A 13,524-nucleotide genomic window follows, 5' to 3' on the forward strand; every position below is an offset into this window, starting at 1 on the left:
ACAAGACTCCATCAGTTCTTCCTGCCATCATCACTCAGCACCATCCAGGAGGTGGGGTACGGCTGAACTGAATGAGAACCTGAGTTCCTATGCAATGTCCCTGCAGTGATTTTGAGAAACCTTGACCTTTAAGGGAGGATACCTGGTGACAGCCACTCATTGAACATTTCCTGGAAGGTATGCTCTGAGGAAAGAAGCTGATGAGCACAGGCCTCTACGACTTCACTTGGCCCCTAAAAACAAATTAGATCAGAAAAGGTTTAAGAAGAATTGATAAGAAGAATTGATTTATTTGTTTTCTTTTTAAAGACTACATTGAGTTTTCTAGCCCAGCTGATGGAGCAGAGCCTGGGAAGGAGGCTCTGTATTTCATAAATATTTTCAGCCATGGCAGAAAAATTCCCATTGTTTCTGCTAGGGAGGAGAGGGAAGTCCCATAAATACAGCAAAGTTTTAAGTTCCTGTGTTATTATTCACATTTTTCTTTCCTGCTTCCATCACCGTGTACGATTTGTGTAAAGGTGCATAATTCCACGATCTGGGGGGAAAAAAAAGAAAAAAAAAAGAATGAAAATCTGGAAAGCCTTGCCTGTGACCACATGGGATGAAAGTCCCATTCTCTCCTCGACACACCCGCTGTGAGGTGCTTCCTCCACACCACCACGTCCGGAGGTGGCTGGGAAGGCCATTTCCACGCAGAGAAACTACTCTGGATCTACCTGATAAATAAGGCACCAAAGAATGGCGTGGGTGTTGCAGCTGCGGGGAGCTTCGAAGCTGCCAAGGGAAAAAGGAACTTAAATAAACTTCTTTACGAGTGCCCGGGCTTGAGAGGAATGCAGTGAGAGATAACATTCTCTGTAATCCCAGCTCGTTTGTCCCAGGGAGGGGAAAAATTCAAACTCATGCTCTTTGAGCATCTGTCAATGTCATCCAGTCTGTGGCAGTGCCAGTAAAATATAAAATCCGCTGAAATTAGTGGAGGGTGTTCAGCTGCTTTTAGTAAGGCCTTGTTATTCCAAATTAAGGTATGGGATTGCAGGTGTGGATGGCAAAACAAGGTGGTTTCTTGGTTTCTTTATATCACGAGTAAAGTGTGGAAGAGTGCAGCCAGCAAACCAAGGGGCAATGTTAGATCCATTCACCCTGCCTGGTGAAGATGAGGCCATATCTGGAATATGGTGTCCAGTTTTGGCTCAAGAGGGATGTGGAAAACCTGAAAGGATCCTGGGCATCATGACCTATGGGGAGAGATTGAGGGAGCTGATCTGGTTTAGCCTGGAAAAGGGGAGCTGAAGAGCCTTGGTAAGGGACACAATTTGTCAGAGAGCTGTTCAGAACCATGAAGTGCATTTTAGGAAACTGATGGTGGATGTAAAGAGGATCTTTTCCACTCAAATGTTGACATAGGAGAGGAACAGTTCATCACAGAGGTGCCTGAATTTCTTCCCTGAGAAGCTGTCAGGGCTCAGCTGGAGAAAGTCATGGCCAACCTGATCTACTGCTTTGAGGCAGGAATTTGGATTAGAAATCCTGAAGGATCCTTTCTGGCCAGGATATAAATATACAATTCTTTAGCTCACTAATTTACGAGGGGAATTACTAATAACCCTTTAAATAGCACCACTGCAGTATCAAGGTTCTCATGTCTCAGATATTGTACAAAGTGAAAACCAAGTCTTAATTATGAAGCTAAGTGCCTGATATTTCCCCAGCAAGAGCCAGCTTTGCTTAGTTTAACTGTGACAAGTTACCAGCACAACAACATTTTTTCACCACACTGTTCTGATAGTTGCTTTGGGACAGTTTTGGTTATCATTGCATCAAAGTTTATATACCAGATGACTTGCTTTATTTGAGAATTTCTGGGGAGATTTCTGTGTGTAGTGTAAGAGGAGAGATGGCCACATGCCATTAAGAGAGCACAAGGCTGAGGATGAAGCAATAGTGGTCATTAGGGTAAGCAGTAATAAGCAACACCATGTACGTCATTGTTTCATTGTTATTTTTTTCATTTCTGAAATGATGACCACGAGCAGAAGTGGAGAAAGAAGAAGGAAGACTAATAGCAGCTGCCTTGAGTCACCAGAAGCAAAGATTTCATCGAATCATAAAATCATTTAGGCTAAAAAAGATCACTAAGATCAAGTCCAACCCTCAGCCCGTCACCACCATGCCCACAAAGCCATGTCCCTCAGTGCCATATTTACCCTCGAATACCTCTAAGAACTGTGACTCCAGCACTTCTCTGGGCACCATGTTCCAATGCCTTCCCACTCTTTCTGAGAAGAAATTCTTTCTTAATATCCAGCCTGAGATTAGTGGAGCCCTGCTTGCACAGCTTTCTAGCCGTCCTACAGAGACTCACTGATGCACGCAGTGGGCACCCAGTGTGAATCCAGAATGAAGTCTCTCTGGCTGTGTGTGCAGAGCAGAACTACTGAGAGGACAAGGAGTCCCTCACATCCTTCTTGACCTGTTTGAGGCAAGTAATCATTCACTGTGTAGATAATGAACTATACCTAGAGCACAGTCAGCTTTCCCCTAGGGCAGTACAGCTCCAAGAAGGCAAAGGACATCACTGAACATGTAGGCTGTGTGATGGCAATAGGACTTCCCAACATGACAGCCTCCATAGCAGATGTGGCTGGCAGCACAAGAACAAGGACCTGACAGGACCCCAGACAGCCGGGCTCGATGATCTTCATGATCTTCTCCAACCTCAGTGATTCTGTGCTTCCCAGAGCACTTCTATGGCTGTTCTTACCTGCAAATCAAAGTTCATTCAGTGGAAAAGCAAGTATGGGAAAAGCTGTCCATTTCTGATGTCTTAGCAAGGAGCTAGGCAGCGAAGCCATGCCTTGAGCTGAAGTTTATTCTTACTCCCATTCCCCCTCACCCACTCCTTTTGGTGGGTCAAACATGAGGGCATGACGAGTTATGTCTCACTGCTCAGGATGGATCCAGAACCAAGGGCTGTCCCACATAGTTTGTCTAAATAATGTTTAGTCTTTCTTTTATTAAAGTTTGTCTCCCAAAGGCAGAGTTGTCCCTCTCTGCCAAAAACAAGCTAATTATTTGCTGGGATTGGCCCAAGCCCTGGGTTCCTTGCTCAGTTGCCTGGAAAGATGCTGTTCATTTTGCAATGTCTGGTGTTGCCCAGTCAAATGTGTTCCTGATTAATGAATCCAATCTCTGTGTGTTTCTAAAAAAGGACGAGAGCAGAAGGAAACATGCAGGGCTCCTTGCTGTGCATGATGCAAATCTAAGTGCCAACAAAAGAAACAGTGAAGGGAAATGCAACAGGACTTCAAGGTTTTGCACTGATAGCGTCAAGAATGTCCAGTGGATAGCTGGCTATTCTCCTTAGTCTTTGATTAAGAGTAAGATTCTTTCCTATTTCATATTTCAAGCCCTGTGAAAAGTAGGAGAAGCAGTTTCAGGGCATTAGGGTTGTGGTGGAAGGCAGCAGCAGTTAGGTGCTGTTACACAGGCATGTCTAGACACATGAGAAATAGGAATGGGTGAGATCTGCACCATGAGGATATCACTGTGCTATTAGGAAGTTACGTAAGTTGTTTGTTCAGTTCTGAGCAAGAAGCCAGGAATATAAGGGGAGCATGGAAATGCAAGGCAAATTGCTTTATCTTCTGGGCTTGTGGTCTTCTTGCTGATGCTCCTCCCTTCCTCCACAGTGGACCTCCTTGCTCAGTGTCAGATAAAAAGCGGTAAGGATTGTATCATCGCCTCCTCCAGCACAGAAGACCTGAAAAAAAGAGTACGCACTTAACCAACCTATTAGCAGACTGAAAAGCAATTGCTGGCTCACGTTTCATCCAGATGCACTCATTCTCCTGTCACTTTTTCTCTAAGCAGTGGCACCTGGGAGCACACGGCGTTATGATCTTGGAGGCTCTGGGATGTTTCAGTGCATTCATTTGAACACACCTTGCACTTGCTCAGGACTTGGTCATACCCTGCTTTCAATCACAGAGGGAATCAGAGGTTTTGATTCCCAGGATCCTCTCCAGTGTGCTGTGCAAGCTGTTGAATTAGGCTGCCTCAATGCCCGAGAAAGAAACCATAAAGAATTTCTTCCTGTTCCTCGCCCAAATGATTTTCTGAACACCATCTTCATACTGCCCGGTTTCAGATGGAGCCGTGAGACTAAATGGCTTGGAAAGAGACTTGGTAAGATTCCAGATGAAAATAAAAACAACCACAAAGCCCCAAACAAGAAAACAAAATTAAAAATTAAAAACACACAAAAAAAAACCACACACACAAAAAACAATCCACCACAAAATCAAACAAAAGCCTCAATCTCTTTCATTGCCATCACTGCAGTCAGTCATTGTATCAGCACCATGCCAGATGTCAGAGGAGAAGATTGGGTGAATGCAGCTTTTCTCAGAGTAAAGTGTGGTTTGCATTGTTGTCTCCTCAGGGAAGACAACATGCATAATCACTCCATAAACCAGGCAGACATTGTATTTGGTATTCAAATTCTCTGGCTGCCCATAGAAGTCATCGTTGCCCATCCTTGGGGGTGTTCAAGGACAGGTTGGATGGAGTCCTGGGCAGCCTGAGCTGGTGCCTGATTTAGAGGTTGGCAACCCTGCCCATGGCACAGTGGTTGAAGCTAGGTGTTCCTTAAGGTCCCTTCCTACCCAAGACATACTATGATTCTATGATTTATGTCTGCTGGCAAACACTAGGGCTGCAAAGAGCTCTTCCCGTTCTGTTAAGGAAAGACACAAGAGCACAGGAGAAATGCCAGCACTCCCAAAGAAGTGTTCCAGTTTATGACATCTGGCTCAGCAGAAAGGCACCTAGAGGCTTTCCTCTCCTCACCACCAGCTGTGGGATGTCCAGGCCTGATGACTACAATGAAAATCAGGCTGCGTGACTTCATTAATGACTTGCCAGAAGCAAACGATGTGGTGAGCATGTGCCACGGCCACAAATCAGCCACAGAAATGGCTCTTCCAGATCTGGTGTTGGGTTGGGTTGGTGTGGACTCACACTGCACTCACACTGCACCAAGCCAGGGATTTGGTGTGGGGAAGGGTGAAAATCAAAATGGTTCTTGAGCTGCAAAGTGTGGTTGACAGTCTGTGACTGTGAAGGGAGGAGAGCTTTCCCTTTCCATGAATAATAAGGGAAAACTGAGGCCGAGGAGAGTCATGAGAGTAATGCTTGTAATGAAGCATACGAATAAATACGTGGATGTTGCTTGCAAGTTTTAATTCAGCAGTTCCAGGTTAAGCTTATGGGAATCTTCACAGTGCTTATGATTGCTCCAGATGTTTAATTGATTTTTCTTTTTTTTTAATAAACTAATTAAAAGAGAGTTCAGAAGACCTTCCATTATATAATACAGATAATTATTTTCCAGTGTATATTTAGATTTTTTTTTACCTATTCCATCTAACTCACTGTCATAGAATCATAGAATTGTTTGGCTGGAAGGGACCTTTAAAGGCCATCTGGTCCCATTCCCCTGCAATGAGCAGGGACACCCACAGCTCCATCAGTGCTCAGAGCCTGGTCCAGGCTTTTACTGAGTCCTAATTTCTGATACCACATGCATCAAGATTAAATCATTTCAATAGACTGAAATATTCCAAATATTGGGAATACTCAATATTCAGGACTCAAATATCCAATAGACTGAAATATTCCAACATTCCATTATGATTAAATAGCAACACTCTGAAAAGGAATGCACTGCAATGTGAAATTCAGCTTGAGAAGAATATACACTGGCAAAATGACACGTCACAAAACCTTTCCTTGTAATTTGTTCATTGGAAGACGTCCCCTTACTTGTGGTTGAAATACAAAACCCTGTGTGTGATGTACGTCTAGAATTTCTCCCAGATATCTTCAGCCTATTAGCATTAGTTATCTTGTGTTTTCATGGGAAGTACTTGGAACTCAATCAAAGGCACTGTAGAAGCTGCCTGCACCACTGCAGTCACAGGTGCTGTATTCCATGGGGGTTGGTTCACACACATCCAGTAGGGAAATTTTGCCTTATAAACACTTCTGTGTCTTCTATGAATATATTCATCATTATCACAAGTTTCTCCTTTGGGGTCGTCACTGTAATTTCTGCAGTGCCCTTGAATGATGCAGAGCTAACATAAAGACAGATGTGTTTTATTGTGGGTCAGGGGGCATAAGCCTCATGTGGGAGAGATGGCTTTATAGATGGTTGCTCACTCTGTGCAGATGCTTTTGGGGGATGCTGAGGGCAAGGATGCACCTTGAACAGCGCTTGTGAAAATGGAGATGGACTCAAATTGTGCCCTTGACTTGTTAGAGCTTGAAGAATGAATGGGAGAGAATGCAAAGTGAACTGAGTGCTGAATGTGGCTCTCAGTGGGATCCTGAGTCCAGACTTGATGTCCTGGTGTATGATCTGAGACAAACCAGAACCAAGCACTGGGATACATAGCGAGATGTGCTGAGGGGAGGGAAAGGAAGCCTGTAGGCAGGCCAGGAACACATCCACCTCCAGATGAGCCTGGTTAGCCATGCTGCCTGCCCTGCATCCTGCCTGGGAGGGCCCCAGCCCTGTGATGTGTGGGAGGGTGGGATTTGTCACCCTGACACCATGAGTGTTACACCATCAGCGCTTGACAGGGTGACCAGCAACGCTGGTGCTGGAGCCAGACTGTTCTGGTGCTGGTGGAGCACAGCCATACTGAGTCAGAGACACAAACAGAGATCTGAGAGAGCCGGTAATCAAGTGCCAGAGGATTTCTAAGCAAGCTGCATGTTCAGCTCCAACTGTTTTTTGCCCTTCTGGAAAACCCCTGACAAAATCCATCCCAAGCTCTGGCAAGTTGAAACAACATCGTGTTCAACTTGCAAAACTATTTTCTTCTTTCTTTAATTCCTACAAATGTGGTTTTATCCCTAAGAAGAGGAAGGAGGCAATGGTGTCCCAGTGCCCTTCTGCCAACGAGTTTCTGTCTGCTTCCATTTTTGAGACACAGAAATTCTCAGTTGCATGACACTGCCTGGGAGCACCAGGGAGAAGGCAGCAGGAAGTGTAGCTGGCACAGAGTGGCACAGAAGAGAGATGTACTCGAGGAAAAGGAAAGAGGAAACACTGGTCAACAGCTTGCACTTTCCTTCTCCCACTGCATGGGAAGAAAATAGCACAGAAAAGGCCTGGCACAAATTTTATGTGGATTTTTTTTGTTATTAAGAGAGGAATCGCCGCCTGATGTCAGGAGAGTGAGGCAGATCTGGAATGTACATAACAATGTGGGTGAGAGTGAGCAATCCCAGTGCTGCTCAGTGACTGTTGTTGTTCCACACATTTTTTCAAGGGAGTGATTTAATTTGGAGGGGACAGGGACTGCCCCTACTGGGGAGTTACACAGAATCTTCCAGATGAGTCCAACAAATGCAGACTGCAACAGCTGAATCTGGATTTAAATCATTCCTGAGTTTTGAAAGTATTTGCAGTTCTCCAGTTTCAGCTTCTCCCATTCCAACTAAAACTGAGTGAATAACAGAAACCCTTTTGCAAGACTTCTGGCGCAGGAATAAGGCATTCAGTCTCCCTCGGGTGAAATGAAGGCTATTGGCACTACTAATCCTTCCAGCAGAGGAGTTTCTCTCCCCAGCCATGACTCCCAAAACCATTGCTTTTCCACTTTCCCAAAATAATTCCCTATTAGGAAGGCAGCATCCCTGCAGCAAAGAGGGACACACCACAAGCACATTGTGAGCGCCACTGAATTTCTTGTAGCAAGGAATGGAAATTTGAGCAACGGGGCTTCTTCACTGCAATGGGAAGCATAGCACTGGGGCTGGGGCTGAATGCTGGGTCCTCCTCCAGCACAGGGGACCTGGAATGAGGTTTTGCTACCATGGCCATCTGCCTGTGAGGACAGCCAGGCCACCTGGATGTTTTGTGTTCATCTCTTGGTCTTTCTGGGGTTTTGATCAAAAATTCCAGCCTGGTCTTAGCAACTTCTGCTGACAAGCATTTCTGTGAAACTGGTACTTTCCAGAAAAAAAAAAAAAGTGTGGTCTTGGTGAAATATTCATGGCTTGCACTTTCTGGGATGATGTTTATCCTTGTTGAAAGAGGAGAGGAGAGGAGAGGAGAGGAGAGGAGAGGAGAGGAGAGGAGAGGAGAGGAGAGGAGAGGAGAGGAGAGGAGAGGAGAGGAGAGGAGAGGAGAGGAGAGGAGAGGAGAGGAGAGGAGAGGAGAGGAGAGGAGAGGAGAGGAGAGGAGAGGAGAGGAGAGGAGAGGAGAGGAGAGGAGAGGAGAGGAGAGGAGAATCAATTTAATCTTCTGTTTTGAAATATTGCCAGTTGCCTTTAAATTCACCTGCTCTCTCTGGTAGCAACTGCTAATGCAGAATTGAGAAACAGATTGTTTTCTTCTCCCTTGGAGCTTGTTCTTTCAGAAACCAATATGAATGATATAAGTTTATGTATTCTGTAATACAGGCCCCATCAAGCAGGGATGCACAGTTGGTCTGAGGGGACACAGAATATGTCACAGAATCACAGAACTGTAGGGGTTGGAAGGGACCTCCTGAGATCATCGAGTCCAACCCCAATGTCAGAATTCTGAAGAACAAATCAACCTGATCCTATTAACTTCTGAAAACAATTAAGGGAAAACTTTTTTTTTGCTATTAAAAGATAGAAGATTTGCTAACGAACGGGAGCAGATTTAAGCATTATTTCTTTGATCATATGATTATATGTTGTAGCCACCATTGTTGGATGCATACATTATGTCAGTTTCACAGGATTTGGGTTGTGGGGCAAAACCAGGTCATTTCTCCAGAAACACAATGCATAAAAGCAGAATAGCTGAACTATCTCACAAAATAAATAGGAGTATGCATGTGTTGGCTTTTATTCATTCCATATATAACTACTTGGACTTTCATGCTTGAGTTTTCACTGTGTACACTTCAGTTACTCACTGTTTACTCACTTTCCTTGTTTCTGTGCATAGCTTAAATAGCAACAGGAGAGGGAACATGTGAGATGGACTGTAAATCCCCTAAAACCACCTCCAGCACCTCCGTGGAGGAGCACCAGAGTCACATCTTCCATGGACACACCATAGGGAAAGCCAGGCAACAGTGTGCTGCTGATAGAAAGGGAATCATTTAAAAACAAGCAGGCAAATCGATCTTTTTTTCCTCTCATCTCCAAAGAATTTATTGGTCTGTGGCTGTTCTGCATCTGGATGGTTGTGAGTTGTAAGATTTTGGTGCGGCAGTCTCCAATGGTTGCTACTGGTGAAGTCTATCCTTGACAATTACATTCCATCCTGGTGAATCTGCTATAACAAAACATGTTTTTGTCTCACTGCAGTCCTGTCAGTGGCAAATCTTAGACTTCACTAAGACAAAAACATCACCTTTTGGATTCCACATGGCATTTCTCTTGTGGTGTCATTTATTTAGAAAGAAAATTTCTCTTTATCTTTTTGAGTGAGTGTCTTTGTTTTATCTGCAAAGAATGTAAGAGCACTTGCAGGATGAATCATGTCTATTTTGTTTGCTTGTGCAAAATCATAGCTGCTATAGTTGTCATTATTAGGTTAATTTAAAATAATAATGAAAACAGCACAAGAACTCTTTTGATCACCGACTTTTCAGTTGCCATTGTCCTTTGAATGACTTTATGTGATAACCAAACAAAACATACACTGAAGTCCTCCCTGCCTACTGAGTTTTGCAGTCTTAAAGTCGGTTTGAAATTATTTGGAGCTATATATGTGTATATATATATATACACACATACATGTAATGAAGTATCAAAGAAAGAGTAAGGAGAAGCTCAAGAGGCTCTTTAGGAATATTGGCACCAGCCAACTGCACATTTGTGATTTGGGCATGCAGTGACATGACCCCCAGTTGCTCAGGCTTCTCATACACACTCATGCACTGCATCTCTTCCTGTTTAAAAGCACTGAGGCATTTATGTGCCTGTGTGGTTTTAGGCCCTCTTGGCTCCATCTCAACACCTGCTAGAAGGGAAGCATCCCCTGATGAGTGCTCAGCAATTTGCAGCTCAGAATTCCAAAGTTTGCAGCAGCCTCATCTGCCTCCATCGCCCCTTTAACACCCAGAGCACTGGGCGACGTTTGGTTGTTTTTCACACAGATGTGTTTGATTAAAGAGACATTTCACTGTGTTACGAATCAGAATGTGTTTATTCAGGAAAACACTGCCTCCCCACCCCCACCTCCATATTTAAACTGCAATAATTAACAAAACTTTTTTTATTCGACACAATACAATTACGTTGACATGTGTCTATTGCTAAAGCCCCCAGCGCACTGTCTCACAACACAGGCTTATATATGAAAAAGTACCCTTTACATATAAAGGTTCTGATATTCTGCACACTATCTGCTTGCCAAAGGCAGAAGTTCTGCTCTTCTACCACTGTCAAGCTTGAGGAACTCAGCTGAAGCCCCTGAAATTACATTCATATAAAGTATAAACAAATCACATGTTCTCATTTTTAAACATGAAACCTATTCTTCCTCTTGAGCATAAGCTTTAGAAATACTCCTTTTCAGACGGTTGCTTGTGTAAAAGCTCACTCACTTCCTTGCAGTCAGAGCATCAGTAGAGCTCATTTGGCCCTTCAAACTGGGTTTTATACAGATTCTTCACATTTCTGTGGTTTCTTTTCCTTTTTTCTCCTTTATATTCCTTCTTCTCCATTCGTTTTTTTATAAGAATGACAAATAGAAGCAAAGAAGAAGCAGAATAAAACAAACAAACAAACAAACAAAACAAAACAGGGAGATTCATAAAACTGAAAGAGTGAAAAAAAAAACCAACAAACTATTTAATAAAAATTTCCTTGTGAATTCTTAGTACTGAATTGGTGCTTAATTACAAGATGTTGTTCTCCTCCTATCAGTTCTGCATGGGTCCAAGCAATATGCAGTGCTGGGAATGAAACGACCCAAGTGGGAAAGGCTTCTTTGCATGCATACATCCAACAGCTTTCCCAGTTGGTGCTGGTGTTTGTACAATTGTCCTCTGCTGGAGAGCCATGGGCTTTCCAGGAGTCTCACAGCCTCAATGCACTCAATAGGAAGCTGTAGAAAGTGCCCATAAGTGATCAGGCCCCATATTAAACAATCTTTGAATTCTGTTGTCTTGACTGGAGCTGATGAGTGCCGGGGCTCAGTGGACTCAGTGCAGACTCAGTCACCAGCTGACAGTGTTTAACATAGGCTGCTAATTTGGGTGCTGTGACTCACCTCCTGAAAGTTCTTGCTTCAAGCCGGCTGTATAGGGAAATGGTAATCCTAAATTTAGATGCTGTGGATGTAGTTGAAGGGAAATGGTGTGCTAATACCTGCAGGATATGGCATCTCAGGAAAACATGATGGTTTTACTCACGGTGTACATCATCCTCATCTTGCAACAGAGGAGGGTAGCAGCTGCCTGTGAGCAGCCCTTGCAGCCCAGAGGCAATGCTGAGCGCAGAGGGGATGAAGGCTCTCTGGCCCCATGGCAGGAATTGTGTGCCAGGAGCTCTGGGCTTTCACTCTCCTTGAAGCCATTTGAACTTCAGAACATGCTGTGCCATTCTGCTTCGGTCTCTACTCTCACCCACCCCAAACCTTCAAGCTCCTCGAATCTGTTTTGAGAACGGCCATTGGGGATTTTTAAACATGAGCTCATCTGGGTGGGGGCACTGCTGCAGAACAGACTCAGCCAAAACACTTTTCCAAGACTTTGCTTCCTCACAGTTTATCATGTTTTCTTCTAGTAGTCCTACAGTCACCACGAAAAGGGGTTTTGAGGTCACAGAGTGCAACCCATGCTGTCACAGGGGTTGCTGTCAGAATTTGCTTTCTACAGCTCTTCCTCCTACAGAAGCTGCCTTTGCTTTGAGGCTTTCCCTTGCTCCTCACACCCAACACCACATGCTGCATCACTTCCACTTTTAGGAGATGCATCAGACAGAGGTCCCCAAAAGTTAGTGAGGCTCCTCACTAACTTTGCTTTTTAAGTGGTTATTTATGCCAATTAGCCCCTTTCTCCCTTTAACTTTGGGATAGAATGCTTGAAAATAAATTGCTCCTAATATTGAACAATGAAGACGAACATTCTGAAAAAGAGCAGATTCATTTAAGAGCAACAGCTGAGGCTCCTCAAGAGGAATCTGTGTGTGTAAGAGGAACACAGAACCAGGTGGGCGCATGGCTGAAGGTCAGTGGTGTGGATCCAGGTGGGATCTTTAGGAGAGGAGTGCTCATTCTGGGGTAGCACGCAGCCCCTGGGTCAGCTTACAGCACAGCCATGGATTCCTCTCTCAGTGACTGCAATTTCCTCCATCTGGGAAATGTGGAAGAACATAAAATGAAACAAAACCATCAGCCAAGCAAATGCAAATCTCCGTGTCCTCTGTAGGCGCTCACGCAGCCTCGCAAACGAATGCGTGTCAGATAAGCCATTTTCAGATATGAGCTCTGAGAAGTTTGAGTTCAGGTCAATTCCACAGGGGGTGTCGCTGAGCCTTCTGAAGTGCAGTCCAGCCTGGACTCAAAGCCTCGCAGCTTCAGGGAAGTTCAGCTCCAACTCTACAATCTCTGGTATCAAACTTGATTTGACTTTGGTTTGGTGCCCCTGAGTGAGCTTGGATGGAAGTGAATTGCACTGGCTTGACTTCTGTTTCCTACTAAAATTTCTTATGGTACTTAACAACAGCCAGAATTAAGCCAGTAATACACTTTTGTTTTTTTCTGTCAACCAGGGTCACAAATAATGGCATATATCAATGCCTGCGGACACTTCTTCAAGCAAAACACAGTTCAAGAGTGTGATCCCTTCTGAGAAGGGTGAGATGCTGCTGCTTCCTCCCTGGTCAACTTAGCAATAAATCACACACACATAAAGCAGCGCATTTGCCACGTCTGACAACTGGGGGAGGAATTTTTATGTTTTATCCGTCACTTTAGCACTGTCACTGTCCACTGCTTGGAGCATCCAGGGCTCAGGGAATTGCAGGTTGGGGTGAGCAGAGCCAGTGGGAAGCTGAGTCCATGGGACTGGGTCCTTTCCCAAAGCGTTGCCATGGATTCTGCTGAAGAGCCGTGGCATTGTGCAAAGAATCAGCCTGGATTTACTTTTTTAGCAGAGAGTTGTTGTCAAAAATAAACTGCCCCAAAGAACTGGGAAATAAGAGAAGGAAACGTGATGAAAGAGTGAAGTGACTTAGAGAATGCCAGAAAGCAAGGAGGCTGCTGCTTGGCTCAGGGTCTCGCTTCAGTGAGAGCCATCTAACAGTTTTACAACCAATAGCAAAATTACACTCTATTAATGAGCCCTCTTTATGGCTCTAATTTACTCTTAGTTCTCAGAGGCCGTGGAGTAGAGGCCAAATAGTTTTATCCCTCAGTATTAAAAAGCCACGGGCTGAGAAGCTTAGTGCTGCTTTGTCAGGATTTTCTCCATCTGGCAAAGTAATAGAATAAAATGATCCTATGAAGAGAGCTCC

Source organism: Tetrao urogallus (genome assembly GCF_951394365.1).
Source record: "Tetrao urogallus genome assembly, chromosome: 19".
Lineage (NCBI taxonomy): Eukaryota > Metazoa > Chordata > Aves > Galliformes > Phasianidae > Tetrao > Tetrao urogallus.